The sequence below is a fragment of the Hemiscyllium ocellatum genome, assembly GCF_020745735.1.
Source record: "Hemiscyllium ocellatum isolate sHemOce1 chromosome 27 unlocalized genomic scaffold, sHemOce1.pat.X.cur. SUPER_27_unloc_35, whole genome shotgun sequence".
Classification (NCBI taxonomy): Eukaryota; Metazoa; Chordata; class Chondrichthyes; order Orectolobiformes; family Hemiscylliidae; genus Hemiscyllium; species Hemiscyllium ocellatum.
The window spans coordinates 14,688-31,663 of record NW_026867504.1 but is presented as its reverse complement, the minus strand read 5'-3'; the positions used below and the strand labels follow the sequence as shown (position 1 = coordinate 31,663).

At 50.2% G+C, this 16,976-nt stretch overlaps 4 non-coding genes across 4 annotated transcripts; all 4 read left to right on the top strand.

The window, feature by feature from the left end:
* Positions 1 to 1,637: 1,637 nt before the first annotated feature.
* Positions 1,638 to 1,709, top strand: trnam-cau (transfer RNA methionine (anticodon CAU)). Its single transcript has one exon. It is a non-coding gene; the product is annotated as a tRNA-Met (tRNA).
* A 3,672-nt stretch (positions 1,710 to 5,381) lies between these two features.
* trnam-cau (transfer RNA methionine (anticodon CAU)) lies at positions 5,382 to 5,453 on the top strand. The gene has a single exon. It is a non-coding gene; the product is annotated as a tRNA-Met (tRNA).
* Positions 5,454 to 8,674: 3,221 nt separating this feature from the next.
* trnam-cau (transfer RNA methionine (anticodon CAU)) lies at positions 8,675 to 8,746 on the top strand. Its single transcript has one exon. It is a non-coding gene; the product is annotated as a tRNA-Met (tRNA).
* A 6,490-nt stretch (positions 8,747 to 15,236) lies between these two features.
* trnam-cau (transfer RNA methionine (anticodon CAU)) lies at positions 15,237 to 15,308 on the top strand. Its single transcript has one exon. It is a non-coding gene; the product is annotated as a tRNA-Met (tRNA).
* The last annotated feature ends 1,668 nt before the right edge of the window (positions 15,309 to 16,976 follow it).

Below are 16,976 nucleotides of genomic sequence, written 5' to 3'. Positions count from 1 at the left end.
GCAGAACCGGGATGTTCAGCGAAGCAGTCACCCAGTTTATGCTTCATGCTACATTGGGGAAACGACACTGTGAGTAGCGAATGCAGTGGACTAGGTTGTGGCAAAAGTGCTGCTTCACCTGGCAGGTATGTTTGAGCCCTTGGATATTCAGGAGGGAGCAGGTAAATGGGCAGGTGTTACACATTCGGCGGTTGCAGGCGAAAGCGACTTGGCACTATGGGAGGTGGGTGTGGGGTGTTGCGAGTGAAGGAAGAGTGGACCCGAAGTGTAACCCCTGGCACAACGGGTGCGTGTTGGGACCATAACCCACTCTCTCCTATTCACTCAACGTCGTCTTTAGCAGCTTTCCCGTATAACTGCGCTCTGTTCTGCACCTCGCCTTCTCATCTGCTTCCGGAAAAAAGCTTGGACATAAATATTTCACAGTGATATACTGGCCCAATGTGCACAGTCGAGTTGATACACTCGTGGAGATCTGCGTGGTCTTCTCCTGTTCTCTGTATCCCATGGTGAGGAGGGTAATGCTTGTCACTGGCCGCTCGGGTGTCATAGAAGAGTTTCAAAACAAAATGGTTGAATTATCTGCCAGTGGAGAGAGCCCGGTTCCTGGGGACGTGACAAACAGCAGCAGGGAGACTGAATGAGAAGCAGCTGTTCGAGAAACTCTTTGCCGCTAGCAATTCTTAGAGCAATCTCAAATGTATTTCATAGTGAGCACGTCTCAGGTCACTCAAGCGGTGTGGGGCATTCATCGCGCGCCGGCTCGCTGGCTCGTTGGTCTAGGCGTATGGTTCTCGTTTAGGGTGCCTTACTGTGATGAGTTGCGAGAGGTCCCGGGTTCAAATCCCGGACGAGCCCGCGGTTTTTCTAAAACTTGACTTGTGCAAAACTGCCTGATTAATTTTCTCAAAAAGCACCTTGGTGAAACGAGGTTGGGCTGTCTGGAGTACGGACAAGGCAGAAAACAGGGAAGTGAAATGGTTGGATGTAGTGTCGAATAGGTTGACATGAGCTGTGCGGTGTTTGGGGAATGTCAGCAATGAAGGTAGATTGGAAAATTGGGACAGCTCTCCTCGGAGAACCGAAGTTTTCCAAGTCATGAGGGACCTAGAAACAGGAAATAATGTTGTGAAAATGTTCCCACACCTGAAAGGTCCACAACGATTCGGCAGAATTTTAAGGTCACCAGGAAAACAAGTAAAAGTGACAGGAGGAAGAACGTTTTCGTACAGGGAGTGGTTAGTGTCAGTAAGTCCCTGTCGGACATTGACAAAGAGGAAGATTCAATGAACACAAAAGGGAATTCGGTGGTCACGTTCAGATGTGCAGATTTACGCTGAGAATGAAACGAATAGACACACGTTGACTTAAGTATAGAACCAGCAGAGCGAAGGTGGGCCGCATGGCCTCCGTCTGCGCTGCGACACATGTTGTGATTCAGTGTGAAATCACATCACAGTTCGACCAACAGAATGTGGGAATTTAGTAAAAACGTTTCTATTTACACAGCCTCCGTACGTCTGCGAAACAGCATATCACACGACAGCAGCGGAGGTCTTTGACATCAGTCTCGAACGTGCGAGCCGCGTGCCAGATGAAAAGCTGAATCGCTCTGTGGACAGGGCTCAGAGCGTGGCAGCAGAGTGGCGCAGTGGGAGCGTGCTGGGCCCATAACCCAGAGGTCGATGGTTCGAAACCATCCTCTGCTATTATTCAATGTCACCTCGAGCTGATTTCCTTTGGATCGGTGCTCTCTTCTGCCAGCTGCATACCCGAATGGCATGTAGCATATCGATGCACTCGCCAAATCCACTCCATGCAAGGTGCGTGGTTTTAGAGGTCTCAGTGGCATTCTGTTGTTCGGCGGTTTTTATTCTGAACTGGATCGCAAAACCAGTTCTCTGCGATGCCAATCAGCTGGTCAAGTTGAAACAAATGTCTTGCGGTTTCGTCCATTCCCTGCAGTAATTCGCTACCCTGGTTCAGACGTGAATGACAAGCATGTCAAAAACCTCATCACGACTCAGACACAGTTCCCCCACGATTAGGACGGATCCCACCGATTGTGAATAACCTCAGAGAGAGAGAGAGAGAGAGACAGGCAATCGGCGTGGATTCGATGGGTTGAACGGCTTGTGTCTACGCGAGAATGGTGCTACGTGTTTATGGCGTCCCACTGCCTGTCTCTGGGACAGAGAGTCTGAGGGAGCAAAACTGGTTCATTTTTAACCGTCCCTTCCGTGTTGGACTGCCTGCAGTCCCTCAGCTCAGGGCCGTGGGGAGGACTCTCAGTGAGTGAAGGTTTCACTCGGAGTCTCTTCATCTGGGACACTTGGGGCTCAGATGTTAACTGCTGCGCGGTAGCAACAAAGAAAGCGATGCCCACTTTGCAATAGACTTTCCGTAAGATTGCTGCGTGAAGACGATTTCTGAACACCAAGAAGGCTGCACAACAATGTGAATTTACGACTCAGACACAGTTCCCCCACGATTAGGACGGATCCCACCGATTGTGAATAACCTCAGAGAGAGAGAGAGAGAGAGAGAGACAGGCAATCGGCGTGGATTCGATGGGTTGAACGGCTTGTGTCTACGCGAGAATGGTGCTACGTGTTTATGGCGTCCCACTGCCTGTCTCTGGGACAGAGAGGCTGAGGGAGCAAAACTGGTTCATTTTTAACCGTCCCTTCCGTGTTGGACTGCCTGCAGTCCCTCAGCTCAGGGCCGTGGGGAGGACTCTCAGTGAGTGAAGGTTTCACTCGGAGTCTCTTCATCTGGGACACTTGGGGCTCAGATGTTAACTGCTGCGCGGTAGCAACAAAGAAAGCGATGCCCACTTTGCAATAGACTTTCCGTAAGATTGCTGCGTGAAGACGATTTCTGAACACCAAGAAGGCTGCACAACAATGTGAATTTACCTGGGCGAAGAGTCCTCGGTGTCCATTTCTCTCTGTCCTGCCAGCACAGCATCTTTCTATCGCTCCGATAACAGACCTTTGGAGAAAGTTCACAATCAAAGTTGTTCATGTTCCCCGCATTAATGCAACTGACACCTCTCACCCCAACGGTTTCAGAGAGTGAGAGAGAGAGAGAGAGAGAGAGAGACTCTACCCGCCCCCACCCTACACCCCGCCCCACCCCACCCCCAACCCCCAGAACAACGTGCAAGTAGAAATAAATTGGTTTAATTATCGAGGAGTGGAGATAGTCCAGTTCCTGGGGATGAGACAAACATCATCGCCCCGGGGACAAAATGACAAGCAGAAGTTCTGGAAACGCTTTGCTGCTTGCAATTCTTGGAGCAATGTGGAATGTACTTCACACTGAGCAACTTTCAGCTGGCTCAGAGTCTCCAATGTACATTGCTGTGTTTGCCGCCAGCTCAGAGAGAGAGAACAATAGGAAGGACGTAGGAGTGAATAACGATCCGCGTGAGAGGGCGAATAGCTGCTCATGGAGACTGTTAGTGGCTAACAATACGTAGTGTGTCACAGCAGACGAGGTGATAACAAGGAGTCGTTTGTGTGGAAGGGGTCAAGGACATGGGGGAGTTCAGGCCCTAAAGTTATGGAACTCGATATTGAAGACCGGAGGGCTGTAAGGTCTCCAAGTGGAAAATGAGTTGTTGTTCTTTCATCTGGAGCTAGAACACTGCTGCAAGCCTGAGACAGAGATGTTGGTCAGGGAACAGGGTGATGTGTTAAAGTGGCAGACAACCGCCAGGTCAGGGCCTTTTTCCTGCGGGCAGAACCGGGATGTTCAGCGAAGCAGTCACCCAGTTTATGCTTCATGCTACATTGGGGAAACGACACTGTGAGTAGCGAATGCAGTGGACTAGGTTGTGGCAAAAGTGCTGCTTCACCTGGCAGGTATGTTTGAGCCCTTGGATATTCAGGAGGGAGCAGGTAAATGGGCAGGTGTTACACATTCGGCGGTTGCAGGCGAAAGCGACTTGGCACTATGGGAGGTGGGTGTGGGGTGTTGCGAGTGAAGGAAGAGTGGACCCGAAGTGTAACCCCTGGCACAACGGGTGCGTGTTGGGACCATAACCCACTCTCTCCTATTCACTCAACGTCGTCTTTAGCAGCTTTCCCGTATAACTGCGCTCTGTTCTGCACCTCGCCTTCTCATCTGCTTCCGGAAAAAAGCTTGGACATAAATATTTCACAGTGATATACTGGCCCAATGTGCACAGTCGAGTTGATACACTCGTGGAGATCTGCGTGGTCTTCTCCTGTTCTCTGTATCCCATGGTGAGGAGGGTAATGCTTGTCACTGGCCGCTCGGGTGTCATAGAAGAGTTTCAAAACAAAATGGTTGAATTATCTGCCAGTGGAGAGAGCCCGGTTCCTGGGGACGTGACAAACAGCAGCAGGGAGACTGAATGAGAAGCAGCTGTTCGAGAAACTCTTTGCCGCTAGCAATTCTTAGAGCAATCTCAAATGTATTTCATAGTGAGCACGTCTCAGGTCACTCAAGCGGTGTGGGGCATTCATCGCGCGCCGGCTCGCTGGCTCGTTGGTCTAGGCGTATGATTCTCGCTTAGGGTGCCTTACTGTGATGAGTTGCGAGAGGTCCCGGGTTCAAATCCCGGACGAGCCCGAGGTTTTTCTAAAACTTGACTTGTGCAAAACTGCCTGATTAATTTTCTCAAAAAGCACCTTGGTGAAACGAGGTTGGGCTGTCTGGAGTACGGACAAGGCAGAAAACAGGGAAGTGAAATGGTTGGATGTAGTGTCGAATAGGTTGACGTGAGCTGTGCGGTGTTTGGGGAATGTCAGCAATGAAGGTAGATTGGAAAATTGGGACAGCTCTCCTCGGAGAACCGAAGTTTTCCAAGTCATGAGGGACCTAGAAACAGGAAATAATGTTGTGAAAATGTTCCCACACCTGAAAGGTCCACAACGATTCGGCAGAATTTTAAGGTCACCAGGAAAACAAGTAAAAGTGACAGGAGGAAGAACGTTTTCGTACAGGGAGTGGTTAGTGTCAGTAAGTCCCTGTCGGACATTGACAAAGAGGAAGATTCAATGAACACAAAAGGGAATTCGGTGGTCACGTTCAGATGTGCAGATTTACGCTGAGAATGAAACGAATAGACACACGTTGACTTAAGTATAGAACCAGCAGAGCGAAGGTGGGCCGCATGGCCTCCGTCTGCGCTGCGACACATGTTGTGATTCAGTGTGAAATCACATCACAGTTCGACCAACAGAATGTGGGAATTTAGTAAAAACGTTTCTATTTACACAGCCTCCGTACGTCTGCGAAACAGCATATCACACGACAGCAGCGGAGGTCTTTGACATCAGTCTCGAACGTGCGAGCCGCGTGCCAGATGAAAAGCTGAATCGCTCTGTGGACAGGGCTCAGAGCGTGGCAGCAGAGTGGCGCAGTGGGAGCGTGCTGGGCCCATAACCCAGAGGTCGATGGTTCGAAACCATCCTCTGCTATTATTCAATGTCACCTCGAGCTGATTTCCTTTGGATCGGTGCTCTCTTCTGCCAGCTGCATACCCGAATGGCATGTAGCATATCGATGCACTCGCCAAATCCACTCCATGCAAGGTGCGTGGTTTTAGAGGTCTCAGTGGCATTCTGTTGTTCGGCGGTTTTTATTCTGAACTGGATCGCAAAACCAGTTCTCTGCGATGCCAATCAGCTGGTCAAGTTGAAACAAATGTCTTGCGGTTTCGTCCATTCCCTGCAGTAATTCGCTACCCTGGTTCAGACGTGAATGACAAGCATGTCAAAAACCTCATCACGACTCAGACACAGTTCCCCCACGATTAGGACGGATCCCACCGATTGTGAATAACCTCAGAGAGAGAGAGAGAGAGAGACAGGCAATCGGCGTGGATTCGATGGGTTGAACGGCTTGTGTCTACGCGAGAATGGTGCTACGTGTTTATGGCGTCCCACTGCCTGTCTCTGGGACAGAGAGTCTGAGGGAGCAAAACTGGTTCATTTTTAACCGTCCCTTCCGTGTTGGACTGCCTGCAGTCCCTCAGCTCAGGGCCGTGGGGAGGACTCTCAGTGAGTGAAGGTTTCACTCGGAGTCTCTTCATCTGGGACACTTGGGGCTCAGATGTTAACTGCTGCGCGGTAGCAACAAAGAAAGCGATGCCCACTTTGCAATAGACTTTCCGTAAGATTGCTGCGTGAAGACGATTTCTGAACACCAAGAAGGCTGCACAACAATGTGAATTTACCTGGGCGAAGAGTCCTCGGTGTCCATTTCTCTCTGTCCTGCCAGCACAGCATCTTTCTATCGCTCCGATAACAGACCTTTGGAGAAAGTTCACAATCAAAGTTGTTCATGTTCCCCGCATTAATGCAACTGACACCTCTCACCCCAACGGTTTCAGAGAGTGAGAGAGAGAGAGAGAGAGAGAGAGACTCTACCCGCCCCCACCCTACACCCCGCCCCACCCCACCCCCAACCCCCAGAACAACGTGCAAGTAGAAATAAATTGGTTTAATTATCGAGGAGTGGAGATAGTCCAGTTCCTGGGGATGAGACAAACATCATCGCCCCGGGGACAAAATGACAAGCAGAAGTTCTGGAAACGCTTTGCTGCTTGCAATTCTTGGAGCAATGTGGAATGTACTTCACACTGAGCAACTTTCAGCTGGCTCAGAGTCTCCAATGTACATTGCTGTGTTTGCCGCCAGCTCAGAGAGAGAGAACAATAGGAAGGACGTAGGAGTGAATAACGATCCGCGTGAGAGGGCGAATAGCTGCTCATGGAGACTGTTAGTGGCTAACAATACGTAGTGTGTCACAGCAGACGAGGTGATAACAAGGAGTCGTTTGTGTGGAAGGGGTCAAGGACATGGGGGAGTTCAGGCCCTAAAGTTATGGAACTCGATATTGAAGACCGGAGGGCTGTAAGGTCTCCAAGTGGAAAATGAGTTGTTGTTCTTTCATCTGGAGCTAGAACACTGCTGCAAGCCTGAGACAGAGATGTTGGTCAGGGAACAGGGTGATGTGTTAAAGTGGCAGACAACCGCCAGGTCAGGGCCTTTTTCCTGCGGGCAGAACCGGGATGTTCAGCGAAGCAGTCACCCAGTTTATGCTTCATGCTACATTGGGGAAACGACACTGTGAGTAGCGAATGCAGTGGACTAGGTTGTGGCAAAAGTGCTGCTTCACCTGGCAGGTATGTTTGAGCCCTTGGATATTCAGGAGGGAGCAGGTAAATGGGCAGGTGTTACACATTCGGCGGTTGCAGGCGAAAGCGACTTGGCACTATGGGAGGTGGGTGTGGGGTGTTGCGAGTGAAGGAAGAGTGGACCCGAAGTGTAACCCCTGGCACAACGGGTGCGTGTTGGGACCATAACCCACTCTCTCCTATTCACTCAACGTCGTCTTTAGCAGCTTTCCCGTATAACTGCGCTCTGTTCTGCACCTCGCCTTCTCATCTGCTTCCGGAAAAAAGCTTGGACATAAATATTTCACAGTGATATACTGGCCCAATGTGCACAGTCGAGTTGATACACTCGTGGAGATCTGCGTGGTCTTCTCCTGTTCTCTGTATCCCATGGTGAGGAGGGTAATGCTTGTCACTGGCCGCTCGGGTGTCATAGAAGAGTTTCAAAACAAAATGGTTGAATTATCTGCCAGTGGAGAGAGCCCGGTTCCTGGGGACGTGACAAACAGCAGCAGGGAGACTGAATGAGAAGCAGCTGTTCGAGAAACTCTTTGCCGCTAGCAATTCTTAGAGCAATCTCAAATGTATTTCATAGTGAGCACGTCTCAGGTCACTCAAGCGGTGTGGGGCATTCATCGCGCGCCGGCTCGCTGGCTCGTTGGTCTAGGCGTATGATTCTCGCTTAGGGTGCCTTACTGTGATGAGTTGCGAGAGGTCCCGGGTTCAAATCCCGGACGAGCCCGAGGTTTTTCTAAAACTTGACTTGTGCAAAACTGCCTGATTAATTTTCTCAAAAAGCACCTTGGTGAAACGAGGTTGGGCTGTCTGGAGTACGGACAAGGCAGAAAACAGGGAAGTGAAATGGTTGGATGTAGTGTCGAATAGGTTGACGTGAGCTGTGCGGTGTTTGGGGAATGTCAGCAATGAAGGTAGATTGGAAAATTGGGACAGCTCTCCTCGGAGAACCGAAGTTTTCCAAGTCATGAGGGACCTAGAAACAGGAAATAATGTTGTGAAAATGTTCCCACACCTGAAAGGTCCACAACGATTCGGCAGAATTTTAAGGTCACCAGGAAAACAAGTAAAAGTGACAGGAGGAAGAACGTTTTCGTACAGGGAGTGGTTAGTGTCAGTAAGTCCCTGTCGGACATTGACAAAGAGGAAGATTCAATGAACACAAAAGGGAATTCGGTGGTCACGTTCAGATGTGCAGATTTACGCTGAGAATGAAACGAATAGACACACGTTGACTTAAGTATAGAACCAGCAGAGCGAAGGTGGGCCGCATGGCCTCCGTCTGCGCTGCGACACATGTTGTGATTCAGTGTGAAATCACATCACAGTTCGACCAACAGAATGTGGGAATTTAGTAAAAACGTTTCTATTTACACAGCCTCCGTACGTCTGCGAAACAGCATATCACACGACAGCAGCGGAGGTCTTTGACATCAGTCTCGAACGTGCGAGCCGCGTGCCAGATGAAAAGCTGAATCGCTCTGTGGACAGGGCTCAGAGCGTGGCAGCAGAGTGGCGCAGTGGGAGCGTGCTGGGCCCATAACCCAGAGGTCGATGGTTCGAAACCATCCTCTGCTATTATTCAATGTCACCTCGAGCTGATTTCCTTTGGATCGGTGCGCTCTTCTGCCAGCTGCATACCCGAATGGCATGTAGCATATCGATGCACTCGCCAAATCCACTCCATGCAAGGTGCGTGGTTTTAGAGGTCTCAGTGGCATTCTGTTGTTCGGCGGTTTTTATTCTGAACTGGATCGCAAAACCAGTTCTCTGCGATGCCAATCAGCTGGTCAAGTTGAAACAAATGTCTTGCGGTTTCGTCCATTCCCTGCAGTAATTCGCTACCCTGGTTCAGACGTGAATGACAAGCATGTCAAAAACCTCATCACGACTCAGACACAGTTCCCCCACGATTAGGACGGATCCCACCGATTGTGAATAACCTCAGAGAGAGAGAGAGAGAGAGAGAGACAGGCAATCGGCGTGGATTCGATGGGTTGAACGGCTTGTGTCTACGCGAGAATGGTGCTACGTGTTTATGGCGTCCCACTGCCTGTCTCTGGGACAGAGAGTCTGAGGGAGCAAAACTGGTTCATTTTTAACCGTCCCTTCCGTGTTGGACTGCCTGCAGTCCCTCAGCTCAGGGCCGTGGGGAGGACTCTCAGTGAGTGAAGGTTTCACTCGGAGTCTCTTCATCTGGGACACTTGGGGCTCAGATGTTAACTGCTGCGCGGTAGCAACAAAGAAAGCGATGCCCACTTTGCAATAGACTTTCCGTAAGATTGCTGCGTGAAGACGATTTCTGAACACCAAGAAGGCTGCACAACAATGTGAATTTACCTGGGCGAAGAGTCCTCGGTGTCCATTTCTCTCTGTCCTGCCAGCACAGCATCTTTCTATCGCTCCGATAACAGACCTTTGGAGAAAGTTCACAATCAAAGTTGTTCATGTTCCCCGCATTAATGCAACTGACACCTCTCACCCCAACGGTTTCAGAGAGTGAGAGAGAGAGAGAGAGACTCTACCCGCCCCCACCCTACACCCCGCCCCACCCCACCCCCAACCCCCAGAACAACGTGCAAGTAGAAATAAATTGGTTTAATTATCGAGGAGTGGAGATAGTCCAGTTCCTGGGGATGAGACAAACATCATCGCCCCGGGGACAAAATGACAAGCAGAAGTTCTGGAAACGCTTTGCTGCTTGCAATTCTTGGAGCAATGTGGAATGTACTTCACACTGAGCAACTTTCAGCTGGCTCAGAGTCTCCAATGTACATTGCTGTGTTTGCCGCCAGCTCAGAGAGAGAGAACAATAGGAAGGACGTAGGAGTGAATAACGATCCGCGTGAGAGGGCGAATAGCTGCTCATGGAGACTGTTAGTGGCTAACAATACGTAGTGTGTCACAGCAGACGAGGTGATAACAAGGAGTCGTTTGTGTGGAAGGGGTCAAGGACATGGGGGAGTTCAGGCCCTAAAGTTATGGAACTCGATATTGAAGACCGGAGGGCTGTAAGGTCTCCAAGTGGAAAATGAGTTGTTGTTCTTTCATCTGGAGCTAGAACACTGCTGCAAGCCTGAGACAGAGATGTTGGTCAGGGAACAGGGTGATGTGTTAAAGTGGCAGACAACCGCCAGGTCAGGGCCTTTTTCCTGCGGGCAGAACCGGGATGTTCAGCGAAGCAGTCACCCAGTTTATGCTTCATGCTACATTGGGGAAACGACACTGTGAGTAGCGAATGCAGTGGACTAGGTTGTGGCAAAAGTGCTGCTTCACCTGGCAGGTATGTTTGAGCCCTTGGATATTCAGGAGGGAGCAGGTAAATGGGCAGGTGTTACACATTCGGCGGTTGCAGGCGAAAGCGACTTGGCACTATGGGAGGTGGGTGTGGGGTGTTGCGAGTGAAGGAAGAGTGGACCCGAAGTGTAACCCCTGGCACAACGGGTGCGTGTTGGGACCATAACCCACTCTCTCCTATTCACTCAATGTCGTCTTTAGCAGCTTTCCCGTATAACTGCGCTCTGTTCTGCACCTCGCCTTCTCATCTGCTTCCGGAAAAAAGCTTGGACATAAATATTTCACAGTGATATACTGGCCCAATGTGCACAGTCGAGTTGATACACTCGTGGAGATCTGCGTGGTCTTCTCCTGTTCTCTGTATCCCATGATGAGGAGGGTAATGCTTGTCACTGGCCGCTCGGGTGTCATAGAAGAGTTTCAAAACAAAATGGTTGAATTATCTGCCAGTGGAGAGAGCCCGGTTCCTGGGGACGTGACAAACAGCAGCAGGGAGACTGAATGAGAAGCAGCTGTTCGAGAAACTCTTTGCCGCTAGCAATTCTTAGAGCAATCTCAAATGTATTTCATAGTGAGCACGTCTCAGGTCACTCAAGCGGTGTGGGGCATTCATCGCGCGCCGGCTCGCTGGCTCGTTGGTCTAGGCGTATGATTCTCGCTTAGGGTGCCTTACTGTGATGAGTTGCGAGAGGTCCCGGGTTCAAATCCCGGACGAGCCCGAGGTTTTTCTAAAACTTGACTTGTGCAAAACTGCCTGATTAATTTTCTCAAAAAGCACCTTGGTGAAACGAGGTTGGGCTGTCTGGAGTACGGACAAGGCAGAAAACAGGGAAGTGAAATGGTTGGATGTAGTGTCGAACAGGTTGACGTGAGCTGTGCGGTGTTTGGGGAATGTCAGCAATGAAGGTAGATTGGAAAATTGGGACAGCTCTCCTCGGAGAACCGAAGTTTTCCAAGTCATGAGGGACCTAGAAACAGGAAATAATGTTGTGAAAATGTTCCCACACCTGAAAGGTCCACAACGATTCGGCAGAATTTTAAGGTCACCAGGAAAACAAGTAAAAGTGACAGGAGGAAGAACGTTTTCGTACAGGGAGTGGTTAGTGTCAGTAAGTCCCTGTCGGACATTGACAAAGAGGAAGATTCAATGAACACAAAAGGGAATTCGGTGGTCACGTTCAGATGTGCAGATTTACGCTGAGAATGAAACGAATAGACACACGTTGACTTAAGTATAGAACCAGCAGAGCGAAGGTGGGCCGCATGGCCTCCGTCTGCGCTGCGACACATGTTGTGATTCAGTGTGAAATCACATCACAGTTCGACCAACAGAATGTGGGAATTTAGTAAAAACGTTTCTATTTACACAGCCTCCGTACGTCTGCGAAACAGCATATCACACGACAGCAGCGGAGGTCTTTGACATCAGTCTCGAACGTGCGAGCCGCGTGCCAGATGAAAAGCTGAATCGCTCTGTGGACAGGGCTCAGAGCGTGGCAGCAGAGTGGCGCAGCGGGAGCGTGCTGGGCCCATAACCCAGAGGTCTGCTATTATTCAATGTCACCTCGAGCTGATTTCCTTTGGATCGGTGCTCTCTTCTGCCAGCTGCATACCCGAATGGCATGTAGCATATCGATGCACTCGCCAAATCCACTCCATGCAAGGTGCGTGGTTTTAGAGGTCTCAGTGGCATTCTGTTGTTCGGCGGTTTTTATTCTGAACTGGATCGCAAAACCAGTTCTCTGCGATGCCAATCAGCTGGTCAAGTTGAAACAAATGTCTTGCGGTTTCGTCCATTCCCTGCAGTAATTCGCTACCCTGGTTCAGACGTGAATGACAAGCATGTCAAAAACCTCATCACGACTCAGACACAGTTCCCCCACGATTAGGACGGATCCCACCGATTGTGAATAACCTCAGAGAGAGAGAGAGAGAGAGACAGGCAATCGGCGTGGATTCGATGGGTTGAACGGCTTGTGTCTACGCGAGAATGGTGCTACGTGTTTATGGCGTCCCACTGCCTGTCTCTGGGACAGAGAGTCTGAGGGAGCAAAACTGGTTCATTTTTAACCGTCCCTTCCGTGTTGGACTGCCTGCAGTCCCTCAGCTCAGGGCCGTGGGGAGGACTCTCAGTGAGTGAAGGTTTCACTCGGAGTCTCTTCATCTGGGACACTTGGGGCTCAGATGTTAACTGCTGCGCGGTAGCAACAAAGAAAGCGATGCCCACTTTGCAATAGACTTTCCGTAAGATTGCTGCGTGAAGACGATTTCTGAACACCAAGAAGGCTGCACAACAATGTGAATTTACCTGGGCGAAGAGTCCTCGGTGTCCATTTCTCTCTGTCCTGCCAGCACAGCATCTTTCTATCGCTCCGATAACAGACCTTTGGAGAAAGTTCACAATCAAAGTTGTTCATGTTCCCCGCATTAATGCAACTGACACCTCTCACCCCAACGGTTTCAGAGAGTGAGAGAGAGAGAGAGAGAGAGAGAGACTCTACCCGCCCCCACCCTACACCCCGCCCCACCCCACCCCCAACCCCCAGAACAACGTGCAAGTAGAAATAAATTGGTTTAATTATCGAGGAGTGGAGATAGTCCAGTTCCTGGGGATGAGACAAACATCATCGCCCCGGGGACAAAATGACAAGCAGAAGTTCTGGAAACGCTTTGCTGCTTGCAATTCTTGGAGCAATGTGGAATGTACTTCACACTGAGCAACTTTCAGCTGGCTCAGAGTCTCCAATGTACATTGCTGTGTTTGCCGCCAGCTCAGAGAGAGAGAACAATAGGAAGGACGTAGGAGTGAATAACGATCCGCGTGAGAGGGCGAATAGCTGCTCATGGAGACTGTTAGTGGCTAACAATACGTAGTGTGTCACAGCAGACGAGGTGATAACAAGGAGTCGTTTGTGTGGAAGGGGTCAAGGACATGGGGGAGTTCAGGCCCTAAAGTTATGGAACTCGATATTGAAGACCGGAGGGCTGTAAGGTCTCCAAGTGGAAAATGAGTTGTTGTTCTTTCATCTGGAGCTAGAACACTGCTGCAAGCCTGAGACAGAGATGTTGGTCAGGGAACAGGGTGATGTGTTAAAGTGGCAGACAACCGCCAGGTCAGGGCCTTTTTCCTGCGGGCAGAACCGGGATGTTCAGCGAAGCAGTCACCCAGTTTATGCTTCATGCTACATTGGGGAAACGACACTGTGAGTAGCGAATGCAGTGGACTAGGTTGTGGCAAAAGTGCTGCTTCACCTGGCAGGTATGTTTGAGCCCTTGGATATTCAGGAGGGAGCAGGTAAATGGGCAGGTGTTACACATTCGGCGGTTGCAGGCGAAAGCGACTTGGCACTATGGGAGGTGGGTGTGGGGTGTTGCGAGTGAAGGAAGAGTGGACCCGAAGTGTAACCCCTGGCACAACGGGTGCGTGTTGGGACCATAACCCACTCTCTCCTATTCACTCAACGTCGTCTTTAGCAGCTTTCCCGTATAACTGCGCTCTGTTCTGCACCTCGCCTTCTCATCTGCTTCCGGAAAAAAGCTTGGACATAAATATTTCACAGTGATATACTGGCCCAATGTGCACAGTCGAGTTGATACACTCGTGGAGATCTGCGTGGTCTTCTCCTGTTCTCTGTATCCCATGGTGAGGAGGGTAATGCTTGTCACTGGCCGCTCGGGTGTCATAGAAGAGTTTCAAAACAAAATGGTTGAATTATCTGCCAGTGGAGAGAGCCCGGTTCCTGGGGACGTGACAAACAGCAGCAGGGAGACTGAATGAGAAGCAGCTGTTCGAGAAACTCTTTGCCGCTAGCAATTCTTAGAGCAATCTCAAATGTATTTCATAGTGAGCACGTCTCAGGTCACTCAAGCGGTGTGGGGCATTCATCGCGCGCCGGCTCGCTGGCTCGTTGGTCTAGGCGTATGATTCTCGCTTAGGGTGCCTTACTGTGATGAGTTGCGAGAGGTCCCGGGTTCAAATCCCGGACGAGCCCGAGGTTTTTCTAAAACTTGACTTGTGCAAAACTGCCTGATTAATTTTCTCAAAAAGCACCTTGGTGAAACGAGGTTGGGCTGTCTGGAGTACGGACAAGGCAGAAAACAGGGAAGTGAAATGGTTGGATGTAGTGTCGAATAGGTTGACGTGAGCTGTGCGGTGTTTGGGGAATGTCAGCAATGAAGGTAGATTGGAAAATTGGGACAGCTCTCCTCGGAGAACCGAAGTTTTCCAAGTCATGAGGGACCTAGAAACAGGAAATAATGTTGTGAAAATGTTCCCACACCTGAAAGGTCCACAACGATTCGGCAGAATTTTAAGGTCACCAGGAAAACAAGTAAAAGTGACAGGAGGAAGAACGTTTTCGTACAGGGAGTGGTTAGTGTCAGTAAGTCCCTGTCGGACATTGACAAAGAGGAAGATTCAATGAACACAAAAGGGAATTCGGTGGTCACGTTCAGATGTGCAGATTTACGCTGAGAATGAAACGAATAGACACACGTTGACTTAAGTATAGAACCAGCAGAGCGAAGGTGGGCCGCATGGCCTCCGTCTGCGCTGCGACACATGTTGTGATTCAGTGTGAAATCACATCACAGTTCGACCAACAGAATGTGGGAATTTAGTAAAAACGTTTCTATTTACACAGCCTCCGTACGTCTGCGAAACAGCATATCACACGACAGCAGCGGAGGTCTTTGACATCAGTCTCGAACGTGCGAGCCGCGTGCCAGATGAAAAGCTGAATCGCTCTGTGGACAGGGCTCAGAGCGTGGCAGCAGAGTGGCGCAGTGGGAGCGTGCTGGGCCCATAACCCAGAGGTCGATGGTTCGAAACCATCCTCTGCTATTATTCAATGTCACCTCGAGCTGATTTCCTTTGGATCGGTGCGCTCTTCTGCCAGCTGCATACCCGAATGGCATGTAGCATATCGATGCACTCGCCAAATCCACTCCATGCAAGGTGCGTGGTTTTAGAGGTCTCAGTGGCATTCTGTTGTTCGGCGGTTTTTATTCTGAACTGGATCGCAAAACCAGTTCTCTGCGATGCCAATCAGCTGGTCAAGTTGAAACAAATGTCTTGCGGTTTCGTCCATTCCCTGCAGTAATTCGCTACCCTGGTTCAGACGTGAATGACAAGCATGTCAAAAACCTCATCACGACTCAGACACAGTTCCCCCACGATTAGGACGGATCCCACCGATTGTGAATAACCTCAGAGAGAGAGAGAGAGAGAGAGAGACAGGCAATCGGCGTGGATTCGATGGGTTGAACGGCTTGTGTCTACGCGAGAATGGTGCTACGTGTTTATGGCGTCCCACTGCCTGTCTCTGGGACAGAGAGGCTGAGGGAGCAAAACTGGTTCATTTTTAACCGTCCCTTCCGTGTTGGACTGCCTGCAGTCCCTCAGCTCAGGGCCGTGGGGAGGACTCTCAGTGAGTGAAGGTTTCACTCGGAGTCTCTTCATCTGGGACACTTGGGGCTCAGATGTTAACTGCTGCGCGGTAGCAACAAAGAAAGCGATGCCCACTTTGCAATAGACTTTCCGTAAGATTGCTGCGTGAAGACGATTTCTGAACACCAAGAAGGCTGCACAACAATGTGAATTTACCTGGGCGAAGAGTCCTCGGTGTCCATTTCTCTCTGTCCTGCCAGCACAGCATCTTTCTATCGCTCCGATAACAGACCTTTGGAGAAAGTTCACAATCAAAGTTGTTCATGTTCCCCGCATTAATGCAACTGACACCTCTCACCCCAACGGTTTCAGAGAGTGAGAGAGAGAGAGAGAGACTCTACCCGCCCCCACCCTACACCCCGCCCCACCCCACCCCAACCCCCAGAACAACGTGCAAGTAGAAATAAATTGGTTTAATTATCGAGGAGTGGAGATAGTCCAGTTCCTGGGGATGAGACAAACATCATCGCCCCGGGGACAAAATGACAAGCAGAAGTTCTGGAAACGCTTTGCTGCTTGCAATTCTTGGAGCAATGTGGAATGTACTTCACACTGAGCAACTTTCAGCTGGCTCAGAGTCTCCAATGTACATTGCTGTGTTTGCCGCCAGCTCAGAGAGAGAGAACAATAGGAAGGACGTAGGAGTGAATAACGATCCGCGTGAGAGGGCGAATAGCTGCTCATGGAGACTGTTAGTGGCTAACAATACGTAGTGTGTCACAGCAGACGAGGTGATAACAAGGAGTCGTTTGTGTGGAAGGGGTCAAGGACATGGGGGAGTTCAGGCCCTAAAGTTATGGAACTCGATATTGAAGACCGGAGGGCTGTAAGGTCTCCAAGTGGAAAATGAGTTGTTGTTCTTTCATCTGGAGCTAGAACACTGCTGCAAGCCTGAGACAGAGATGTTGGTCAGGGAACAGGGTGATGTGTTAAAGTGGCAGACAACCGCCAGGTCAGGGCCTTTTTCCTGCGGGCAGAACCGGGATGTTCAGCGAAGCAGTCACCCAGTTTATGCTTCATGCTACATTGGGGAAACGACACTGTGAGTAGCGAATGCAGTGG